At 40.3% G+C, this 12,194-nt stretch overlaps 1 protein-coding gene across 10 annotated transcripts in view; it reads left to right on the top strand.

Annotated features, from left to right (window-relative positions):
- The window catches only part of celf1 (cugbp, Elav-like family member 1), a 56,032-nt gene that overhangs the window by 24,492 nt on the left and 19,346 nt on the right, over positions 1 to 12,194 (top strand). The window lies entirely within an intron of this gene.

Below are 12,194 nucleotides of genomic sequence, written 5' to 3'. Positions count from 1 at the left end.
CTTTCCAGCATTTGCTATTCTGTTGCCAGGCTTATACACAATTACAGGTTGAAGTGTGGTATTGTGTGTTGTCTGTCTGCAGCTTTGTTATATGGCTGAAAATGACTAAGTCCAGTAGTCATCTTTTGTAATAGTTTATGGTAAGTAAGCTAAAGAATTGTAAATTAAAACTCAGCGATCCCCTATGAGCAAGCAGTTGCAGTATGGAGCAGAATAAAAACTCCCTCTTAACGTGTAAAAACGTCTGGCCTGACCAGGCTCAGGGAGGGAAAGCTGTTTTCTTAGGCCAGATAGGGGTGGCTGTAGCTCAGGTGGCAGAGCAGGTCAGCCACTAATCAGAAGGTCAGTGGTTCGGCAGCCTCGCCTCTGTCAGTGCGCCCCAGGGCAGCTGTGGCTACAATGTAGCTGCCATCACCAGTGTGTGAATGTGTGTGTGAATGGGTGAATGACTGAATGTAGTGTAAAGCGCTTTGGGGTCCTTAGGGATTGAGTAAAGCGCCATACAAATGCAGGCCATTTACCATTTACCATTAGAGAAGGAAAGACAGAAGAGTGTCCTGATAACAAAAATTAAACAGGACATAGCACAGATTATCAACCAGGAGCATAACCAAGAAAACAAAGATCTAATGCTCTACTGTATGCTTTATTAAAAAGGAAAGTGCATGCAGAACTAGGGGTAGGCGATGTATTAGATATACTTTATGTATTGCGAGTTTTGGTTTGGTTAAAATGGTTCTTTTGCAACCATAAACTATAAATTCCCATGGCAATATTAAGCTATGTGCATGTAATTCACTGTTTTGTTTTGTGATTTAACAAGGAGGATGCCAAACAAAATGCAGTAATTTGCCGTAAAACATGCCATAAAACTATTGCCACTGAGGGTAGCAGTGCCATAAATTTATTCCACCAGCTGAAAGGTCATCCACTGGGGGTGGTTGTAGTTCAGGAGGTAGGTAGGTCACCTACTGATCGGAAGGTTAGTGGTTCGATTCCTGGCTCCTCCAGTCTGCGTGTCAAGTATCCTTGGGCAAGATACTAACCCCAAGTTGCTCTCCGATGCATTCATCGGAGTGTGAATGTAGTTCGTAAGCACTCTGTTTAGAAGTGCTTGTGCCAATGGGTGTGATTGGGTGAATGTGGCATGTTGTATAGAGCGCTTCTATTACTCTGGGAGAGTAGAAACGCGCTATATAAGAATCAGTCTAGTCCATTTATCCTTCAACTGCAAAATGAAGAATGTTTTAAACTTTGCATGTCAACATCTCCCTGCACACCAAAGAAAATATTGAATAAACCAGCTGTGATACCTGTGACTGCTCTTGGTCAGTCGCTTTTAGTCACTATCTAGACTTTTGTTTCTGTAATATGAGGTCATTGCATTTTTAATTTTACTGTTTTTATATGTTATAAGCACAAAAAAGAGCCTTTTTAATTTCACTCGTTTTATTTTGTCTTGCGAATTCTTGCTTGATGTACTTTCTTGTTGTTATGATCTTCAGTTTGTTAAAGCTCTAATGTTGACCACAGAAAGTTACTGTCACAGTATTGTCATTTGGAAAAACCGTCTGTGTACAACTGATGGTTAAAAAATGATTGAAATAAAACATGTCAATTCATTCAGATTTATTGTATTCAAAGTAGAAAAAAATATTGAACAGTCGATTTGAATGAGTATACCAGTGCAATTTTATTCACTATACGGTTGAAAATAACATGTTTTTGGAAGTTATTTAAACACTTCATGATATATATCTTGAATCGCAATAAAAAATGGTAAAATATTACAATATTAGATTTTCCTGATATCGCCCAGGCCTTTGCTGAATTTAAATTGCGAGGTGATTCCACAGAGCAGAATCTCTATTCTGTTTTAGGCATATCTAGGAAGCACAAATAAGCCTGGACTACGTAATGCTTTCTACAGAATAGTCTGGTACTAATAGCTATAGGACCTGATCTTTCAGGACTTTGTGTGGGCCTAAGCAAGACGTATACCGTATTTTTCGGACCATAAGGCGCACTGCCGATGAATGGGTCTGTTTTCATACATAAGGTGCACGGGATTATAAGGTACATTAAGTGAAACAAAACAGACAGATAAGTCAAACTTTACTCAGCTCATTCTTCTTGCTTCCTCTGCTTCCTTAACATTGATTCATTAATGTTGAATTCTCTCGCAGCTGCTCTGTTCCCGTGTTGTTGCAGTATCTTAATGACTAACCTCGTATTGTGGATGAATTCTCAGTTGTTCTCCTGACTGAAGTTTGGTCCGTTTACAGCATCCTGCCATGCGTTTACAGTTGTCCCTGACCATTGGGAACCCTCACATTAACTTCTATAGAGTGGAAAAAAAAGTTAGCGTTCATCCTCCAGCTTCACTATGTTTATATTATGCTAACATAGCTGTGTAGCTAGCGATCACGTAGCACATCATTATATACCAGCTAGCCCAACTTCAGTAACCCTGCAAACGTCACCGCTGTTTAGTTTTCTGTCTTCATTTATGTTGGACGTGATAGCAGAGCTGTACATTTGAATTTTTCAGAAATCTCTGTTTTAAACAAAAAAAAGACACTTTTTATCCACAACACCAAATGACCAACATAAAATACAAATGCTATTTATGGGTTCCTCACAACAATGATAACAAAAATAGACTGGGCCAATGTGGCATGTTTGTTGACATAGCCATACACATGTTAATGTGATCTCTGGTCTCCCACTCAGAGACACAGGTCTCCGAGTGTCCAGCATTCAGACCTGAGGACACTCTTCGTATGAGAGGAAACCTGCTCACACAGACATGTGGAGCCAAATACTGTCAATAAGGCCTCTGCAATGTTCTGAAGACAGTTAAACTTGTCAGGTAGTGACGTCCAGCAGGTGAAAATGCAGCTCCATGAACACGCACAGCTATGGATACTAGCTGCGTTCGTAGTTCTGCAAACTTTGACCCCCACAGAGTCGAGCTTTTCAGTTCAGTCAGCTGCATTTCGTTGTCCTTTGTGTCTAGCCAGTTAATGCGAGACAAATACAGCTGCTCATTAAAGCTTTCTGGTTTGATCAGAAAAGAAAACATTGGTCCAAACACCTGAAAGTCCTGAAAACACATTGTGAATTCTGTCTTAACTCTTTGGCTGTATCCGTGTATTTCCGCGGTGCTGATGCTGCGCTGAGCAGACAGCTCCTGAAGCATTTGAAGTGTCAGAATGTGGAAATTTCAACATCGCTTGAAAAAACTGCCAGCTAGCAACGTCCCTCTCACCTGTAGTTATTTTTAGCCAATTACAAGGTGAATCTGGTAGTTGGGGTTGTTGGCTAAGATACCGTCATTAAGAAGCGGCACAACTAATGTCTCTATGCGAGCTAATTTGTGATGTGCACCGCTGGGCCGGCCATTTTTTTTTTAAATGCACCTTCCCAGATTAATTCACTGTGTGTCGTGCCCAGGGCTGGACTGGGACAAAAAAACAACCCGAGCATTTTGACTAGAGACCGGCCCCCCAGGTATTATTGGAAAAGCCATAAAGCCTTGGAATGAAAACAAACGCTGTTGTGACAGTGATGTACAGTCTTGTTGGTATGTGTATGATTTCTATACATTTTACATCAGATGAAAACTTTGGTTGTAAGACTCAGATAATTATTTATTAAAAACTAGACATTTTAAATGAGAATAAGAAATAAAAGTATGTCTTTGTGCCCCCCTCTCCCTGTTAATGTCCTACCTGCCCCCCTGGCAACACTTTGCTAGACCCGCCCCTGCACAGTTACCAGCTGTCAGCTACTTAGAAAAGGATCCTGGTGTTATTTGTCTCTCAGAAACAGTTCATAACTTCAACTCATTCATGTCACCTAAAAGGTAAACCTGTTTCTCCATCACAGCTCTGATGGTTCAGTAAGGACATCTCCTGGTTTCATCTTCATGTTTCCCTCTCACCACATATCCAAACCCACATCATGACCAGCAGCTTTACAGCTGTGGCTCCAGCAAACATCAGCTGATACTAGAAATTAATATTAAATACATTCTAACAACAGCTGATCAAGCTTAAACGTGCTGCTGTTGTTTAGTGCGACATCCACTGGTTTCCTCTTTCTGGCGCAAAGTGGGCGATAAACAAGCAAGAGAGACGGGACTTGCGGCAGAAATGCCGATCAGCTGATCATTGATCAGTTTCATAATTGAAGTAGCAACAGGAGAGGGAGGGGGATAATAACTGAGAATAACTCCAGCTTTGTGTCTTTTTCCATCCTAGCTGAAGTACGGGACAAACTGTTCCTTTTCAGCTCAATACGAAGCGCGTAATATTTTCTCTGAATACGGGACAATTCCATTTTTTTACGGGACTTTTGGCAACTCTACTAACTAACCTTATGAATAAAATAAAGTTCACTATCAGTAACATCATAGCACCACCCAGCTGTACAGAAACTCATGCTAGCTAGTACACAGTACGAGTTATTGTAACTGACTGTAAAAAGTCAGCATAACGAAAATAAACTCCACCTAAACTTGGTTTATATCTGACCCAGATAGACTGCAGGTCATAACTTCTTACCTGAAGTTCAGTTCACCTGACACTCGGACCGGCGACTGCCTCGGGTCTCTCCTCCTTCTGCCTCCCCTTTCCCTCATCCACCTGCTGGCCTCTGTGGAAGCTCCGCCATAGCCACCACCAAACAACTGAGTTATTTTTACACATCGGCCAGCATCTGGCTAATCCACCACCTTTCATTGTTTATACCGTTACAAATACAACAACAAAACCATCGGCCCGTAAAAAACGAAAAATCACAATCTGCCCACCGGGCAAGTACCCGTTATGCCCGATGGCCAGTCCAGCTATGGTCGTGCCATCAGTTAACCCCGATGGCACGTGTGCCCAGAGTTGCCAACCCCTGATTTAGACAGTTTTTAACTCTCAGTGATCCCATACTATTGTTTGACTTTGGGATCTAAAGCAAAAGGAGTTTTGGACCCAGATTACTCCGTGAGGCTCTTGACTACGGTAGCCGCAATCCTACGACAATCTAAGTGGTGTGGCTTCGTAGCTTACCAAAGTCATATTAAAAAAATTTGGGGCGGTTTCTGGTGTCATGACGTAGTGAGTGGACCTATTCGGTGGCTGCTCCCCACAATCTTGATAGAAAAACACCGAAACTCATTAACAGACAATTCAACTGGGCAAGAGAAATGCAGCTGGTGACGGAATAAGGCAAAGGGAACTCAAAATGCCAAAGGGACAGGATAAAGCCACTTCCTAATGCTATCATCGTGACAGGACAAGCTAGCATGAGCCCCGTTAGCATAGCTAGCAATTCAGCTGGTGAGCTACTAAGGGTATCGAATCATTGAAATCAGAAATCAAACAAGATAATGAAGGTCTGAGAAGACATAGAAGACATGACACTGGAGCTAACCGAAGTGCTCTTCCAAACCCTAAAAGCACAGAAATTGATCCAAAACAAGCTGGCAGATCTAGAATCAAAATCCCACAGAAACAATATACGCATGTTTGGAGTGGAAGATAGCGCTGAGGGGAAATCTGTCCAAGAGTTGCTTCAGCACAAATTACCTATGCCAGATGGGCTGGAGCTCAAGATCCAGCGGGCCCACCGTGCCCCCGCACAGAAATCGCACCCTGGAGACCCCCTGCGACCAGTCCTTGTTAATTTCCAGGAATTCACAACGAAAGAACTTATACTCCAAAAAACTTGGACGAAGAAGCAAGTCCAGGTGAATGGCAAGATGATCTAGTTTGATAATGATTATGCATCAGATACTGTCCAAAAGCGGAAACAATGCAGAGAAGTCAAACGGACATTATAGGACATGGGCGTGCACTTCCAAACTCCATATACGTGTATGCAGATCCACTGGCTGGACAGAGTTAGATACTACAGCAGTGCATGCGACGCGGCTCTGGAGCTGCAGAGGCGGGGATACGTCGTGCGGATCCCAACAGCGACTGAAGAGGAGGATGCGCTGTTTAGAAAGTGTTGTGGAAACGGGTCTCATTCTCTCGACGAGAGCAAGCTACTTCCCGGGGCTAAAGAAGAGCTGAAGGAATTTCAGAGAAGTGATGGTTAGCTCGGGGGACATCTTTCCCCTGCCACTGACCAGAATACGACACGATTGCCTCATCAATTCATAGAATGGGAGGGGCAGCACCGGATGGAGGTAAATACGTTGGACAATAACAGAGGTTCCCAAAGTGTGAGGCCCGCCCCCTGGGGGGGGAGCAGAGCCATTGCGGGGGGGCGCAGTACAAAAAAAAAGAAAGAGCTTGGACACTGCTAGCATAATGGGCAGGTTTTTGACGGGGCTCCCACACAAATGTAAAGCAGGAGATGAAGCATTGCCAAATATGTTTCCAAACCAATTTCCTTCCAAGCCAAGCCAAAAGCCCAAACACATAGAAACAGCTGCGTTTTCAAAAATACCCGTGTAGGTGTGGACGTAGTGTAAAATAGTTAGTAGTATATTTTATTACTACCTGTAATTTATTGCAGTTTACTTTTACTTGTTTCATTGTTTACTAAATATTTGAGGTGTGAAATAAACCGCATTGGAGTTTGAAAACAAAATATGGGTGTGTGTGGTTGGAGGATGTGTTTGTGCGGGGGGGTGCGAAGATTTTTCTTGTAAAACAAAGGGGGGCCTAGCAACAAAAAAAGTTTGGGAACCACTGGACTATAAGATGGAAACAATATTTTCAGTCTCCGAACTTTATATAGGGCCCTCCCTTTGTGGAGGTTACTACCCTAGACCTGCCAACGGGGTCATGGTGGGAGATTGTCTTTTCCCACTTAATGGGAGTCCCAGGCATTTGTTTATTCTTTGTTTTATGTTTAGCAATGTTGTTTTTTGTCTGTTTGAATCTGTGGGGACTGTTTTTACACATTTTATAAGACATGAGTGGTGTAGGTAAACATCTCAATCAATATCAATGGTCTGGGGAATCCAGTTAAAAGGAGTAGGTTGTTATATTCATCCAAGAAACCCATATGTCAAAAGAAGAGCATGAAAAATTTAAAAAGTTCAGTTATGTAAAGTCCTTCTACAGCTCATTTAATAATAGTAGACGAAGAGGAGTTATAACTTTAATCTCTAATACGGTAAATTTTGAAATGTTGGAGGAAGACTGTGATAAGGCAGATATGTTGCTGTTAAAGGGAGGATTGATAATAATATGGTATCCCTGATAGATGTGTATGCCCCCACGACCCAAAATTCTATCAAAAACTATCTGAAAAAATCACTAGTTTTAGTGAAGGGACTTTGATATGTGGGGGTGACTGGAACTGTGTATTAACTCATACTAAAGATACTACAAGTTTAAAAAGACGCAAAAATAGGCTCTTAATTTGCTTATAAAGGAAGCAGATCTTTGTAATGTGTGGAGAGAGCTACACCCTCTGGAGAAGGACTATACTCATTTCTCAGTAGCTCATAAGGTACACTCAAGGATTGATTTCTTTTTGATAAACAGAAGCGATAGACACAGAGTCATAGATTGTAACATCGGTATAGCTGATCTGTCAGATCACAATGCCATACACTTGACTGTTCACTTACACAATCAGAATAAGAAATCATTGTGGAACCTAAATACTAGTATTCTTAACAATGAATCTGTGTTACAAGAGATTATAAAAGAATTACATAATTATTAAGTCAGTATCGCTGATAATAGAGATGAACAGATGGAACCAACAATTATTTGGGATACTGTTAAAGCAGTAATTCTAGGATATCTGATATCAAGGACTACCCATATCAAAAAAACCCTGAAAAGCTCACACAATTCAAATTAGAACAATGATTAAGAGATTTAAAAAAAAACAGCATACAGATGTGAGTGCCAACTTGGCTGAAAGTATCAAAGATTTAAAAAAACAACTAAGCGATCTGTCTATGGAGGAAATGGAAAAGAAATTAAGATTCACAAAACAAACATTTTATGAGTCCGGTTCCAAAGCAACTAAAATACTGGCCAAATGCTTAAAATCAATACAAATATGTAATGCAATGAATACGATCAGAGACCCAAAAACTAACCCAAAACCCAAAAATATATGAACCAGCACAGATAAAAAACGTTTTTCAATAATACTACAAAACCTTATATAATCAACCTGATCAGATAGACGGAGAAGAAATTGAAGATTATTTGGCTCAGTTAGGCCTTCCTTCTATTGGAACAATTCAAAATGAGTCTTTAACTAAACCAATCGCTAAAGAAGAACTGGATACGGCAATAAGGGAATTGAAACCTAATAAAAGTCTAGGGAGTGATGGGTACCCCAATCAGTGGTACAAGATTTTTAAAGAGGTCCTGGCTACTCTCTTGATAGATTCTTTCAACCTTTCAACTGGACACTAAAACATGCTAAAACTCCACCCTCTTGGAAAGAGGCCATCATATCAGTCCTACCAAAATAAGGTAAAAACAAGGAAAATTGTGACTCTTATCGCCCAATCTCTATCTAAAATGGGGACTATAAATTATTTACCTCCATAATTACAAGACGCTTAGAGCTGTTCCCTTCAGATCTGATGGATGTAGATCAGACAGGATTCATGAAGGGGCGACAGACGCACACTGCATATAATTAAGTTAATAAACAGTAAACTCCAACAGTCTCAGTAAGCCTAGATGCTGAAAAGGCTTTTGACAGAGTCTCTTGGATATTTCTCTTTGCTGTCTCGAAAAGAATGGGCTTTAACAGTATCTTTATGGAGTGTATACAATCCTTGTATCACAGGCCATTGGCTAGAGTCAAAATAAATGGGGATCTGACAGACAGTTTTGAGCTCTTCAGAGGAGCTAGGCAGGATTGTTGCCTCAGTCCAGCCCTTTTTGCTCTGTATATTGAGACTTTGGCTCATTACATACGGCAAAGTACACATTTAAAAGGGGTTACAGTTTCTAAAGTTGAATAATGAATAGGTCTCTTTGCTGATGATATAATAATATACTTACAGGATACTGACACGACCTTTCCTCAATTGATTAAAGTATTTAAACATTTTGGCAAAAAATGAGGGTATAAACTAAACATCTTAAAGACTCACGTACTTTGTATGAACTATTCCCGCAGAGATTCAATCCAAAAGAAATATAAACTAAAATGGGACTCGAATAAGATCAAATATTTAGGTGTCTATCTGTGAATTAGGCACATTATATGAGGCAAATTATGGCAAGATTAGCAACGCGATTCAAAAAGATTTGACTAAATGGGCACCACTTGTCATGGATCTCCAGTCTATATACCAGATGTACAATTTGACAAAAGGGATAAACTAGTGAGCAGATTTATTTGGAAAGGGACAAAGCTAAGAGTAAGATTTAAAACCCTCCTCCTCTTTCTTTTCTAAGTTGGACTCGCCCTCCTGAATTTCAAGGAATACTTATATGCAGCCCAGCTGAGATATATTGTATACTGGTGCTCACCGGACTACACCTCAAAATGGAAACACATTGAGATAAATTATTGTTCATCATGTCAACCACAAGCAAGATTGGGAGAAGAAACTATACAGTCTACACATGCAAATCCTATTACTGAATTCACTATTAAACTCTGGTGGATTATAGTGACGAAGTGTAGAATTGAAGAAGACTGTAAACTGTTGATTTGGCCTGCATATTCTCAAAAATTACAAAGTGGCTAATGGGATAGTACATTTTTAGGAATTACGGCAATGTGCACATTAATAGATGGGAAAATATTCAAATATTTTGACAAACTACACAGACAGTTTGGACTGGATAAATCAGTTTCCAATTAAGACACTTTTATAATACAGGAATCAGGAGGAAGGCCCTGAGGGAAGGTAGCCAGATAACAGAAATAATATCAGGTGCGCATAAAAATCTTCCATCAAAAATTGTATCAAAATTATATAATGGTCTGCGAAATTTGAATAGGAATGAAACATTATATATTAAACAAAAGTGGGGATCTGAATTACATCTTAAATTGTCAGAGGATGATTGGCGATTCACATGTCTCTCACAGCATAATTCCACTAGCTCTAGACAATGGAGAGAATATTGTTGGGAAAATGTAATTAGGTTTTTTATTACTCCTTATATCAAAAGCAAGCAGCTGAAAACACCCCAGCAATGCTGGAGACTATGTGGGGACTGGAACGCCACCATTCTCATGTGTTTTGGAAGTGCAAAAATGTCAAATCTTATTGGGAAAGTATTGCGGTAACAATGAAGAAAGTATTTGGGCATGATGTGCCGTGTGAGGCCGAGTACTGTATTTTGGACTATTGGAACATGTAAGAAGGGAGGACTGTTACTTGTTTAAAATTATGTTGCTGACAAGGAAAAAGGTAATAACAAGAAATTGTCCAAAAAGTGAGCCCTTAAAATTGAAAGAATAGGCCGATGTAATAGAGGAAATATATATAATGGAGAAAATGACCTACTCTTTGAAGTTGAAAACTGACAAATTCCAAAAACATTGGACAAAATGGATAGCCTACAAGGACCACTCAACCGAATAAGCTGCGGACTCTTCTTCGCTGGAATGGTTTCTCGAATTCAAACTGCTTCTGTTTTTGACCATTTGAGGTGCAGGCGGATGGGTGGGAGAGACTGGCGCTTTGTGCTTTTCGCCTCTGCGGTCAAATTTGCTTTGATTGTAGGTGGAACTGGACCTGTCTGGGAGAGTACTAGGCAACGGGTTCCATCTGGCTGTCTTTCTGTGGATGTGAGGGGCGGGGTGGATGGTGTGGATTGGGTCGATTGGACGTTACTTTGGCATCCCTGGCTGGCAGCAGTTCCTCCCTGAGAATTGAGTGTTTTAACTGAAATTGGTTACAGGTTCTTGTAATGGGCTTGGGAGTTTGGGGGAGTCCTACTGACTTTTGGGAATTCTTGGGGGTGTAATTTTGTTTGTTGGGAGAGTATTTGGACAGATGCCGGGTTGCCCCAGATCTGGCAGCGATAGTTATGTTTATTTTGCATCTCTGAGAATGAGATAAGGGAATTCTGTGAGATAGCTGAATATAACGTGTAATCTAGCAACATAACGCTTATATCTGCTTTTTTTAAAAAAAAAACTTTGGCCCAGAAATTCTGTTCATTCTGTTCCTTTTGTGTTCCTTCCCTTTTTTCTTTTCTTTTTGTTTGTATGTTCTATAAACTTGGAAAAAGTTAAAAAAAAAAAAAAAAAAAAGTATTAAAAAAAATAAATAAATATTTTTGACAGATTTTTGAGCACCGTGTACCACATAAAATTGTTTCGAGGTCAGTAAAAGCACAACCAGAATTCATACATAAGGTGCACCGGATTATAAGGCGCACTGTCGATTTTTGAGAAAATTAAAGGATTTTAAGTGCGCCTTATAGTGCGGAAAATACTGTACATTGGAGGCCAAGTAAAGCTAATTGGTTTCTCAAGTCCTGATTTGTAGCCTTGAGATGAGCGTTTCCACTGCTGCAAAAAAAACAAGGAAGGGCAGCTCTGACTATGAAACCATGTGCTCATTAGCTAATGACTTGTGACTGACAATGCATTAGGCTAAACTGTTCAGTTCTACAGATAATCTGCCATTTTGAAACATGGTCTAAGCAAAATTTACACAATAGACTCAATTTGTTTTATTCAGTATCACCCAGAACAAATGACTAAGCCCATTTACTCACGAGCAAAGTGTTTACAAAGGTCAAGATAGAAAACCTTTTTCCCAAAGACTTCTGTAGGACTGGAAGTCTTTTTGTAGTCACAATCTGGTGACCCTCAGATATAATTTGGCACTTCCAAATTGGCTTAATTTATTTGACCCCAAAGCTAGGCCCAACTTTTTTTTTACTGACTTATTGCTGTCACCTTATAACAGTTGGCCTGGGCTCCAGCCTCAAACAAGCTGTGAAGTTTGACACAGGACCTGATGGCTCTTTGACTGGAGATCAATCAAAAGGAAGCTTCATCAAATATGGAAAAAGGCTCTTGTGTGCCAGATTACACAAGAACTGGGTCACATGGAGTGTAACTCCATCAGACTCAATCCAAATCCAAAAATTTCAGTTCAATTGTCAATATGGTATGTAAGAGGTCAGAAGAGGTCAAGTCATCCAGGTCAGTATAAAGAGCTCGGAAAGAAAGCGACTTTTTAAGGACTTCTTAAAGGGGAGGCTCTGTCATGGTGTAGGGCTGCA

Source organism: Neolamprologus multifasciatus, chromosome 1 (genome assembly GCF_963576455.1).
Source record: "Neolamprologus multifasciatus chromosome 1, fNeoMul1.2, whole genome shotgun sequence".
NCBI classification, from domain to species: Eukaryota; Metazoa; Chordata; class Actinopteri; order Cichliformes; family Cichlidae; genus Neolamprologus; species Neolamprologus multifasciatus.
The sequence above is the reverse complement of the archived record's forward strand: the minus strand, read 5'-3'. Positions and strand labels throughout refer to the sequence as shown.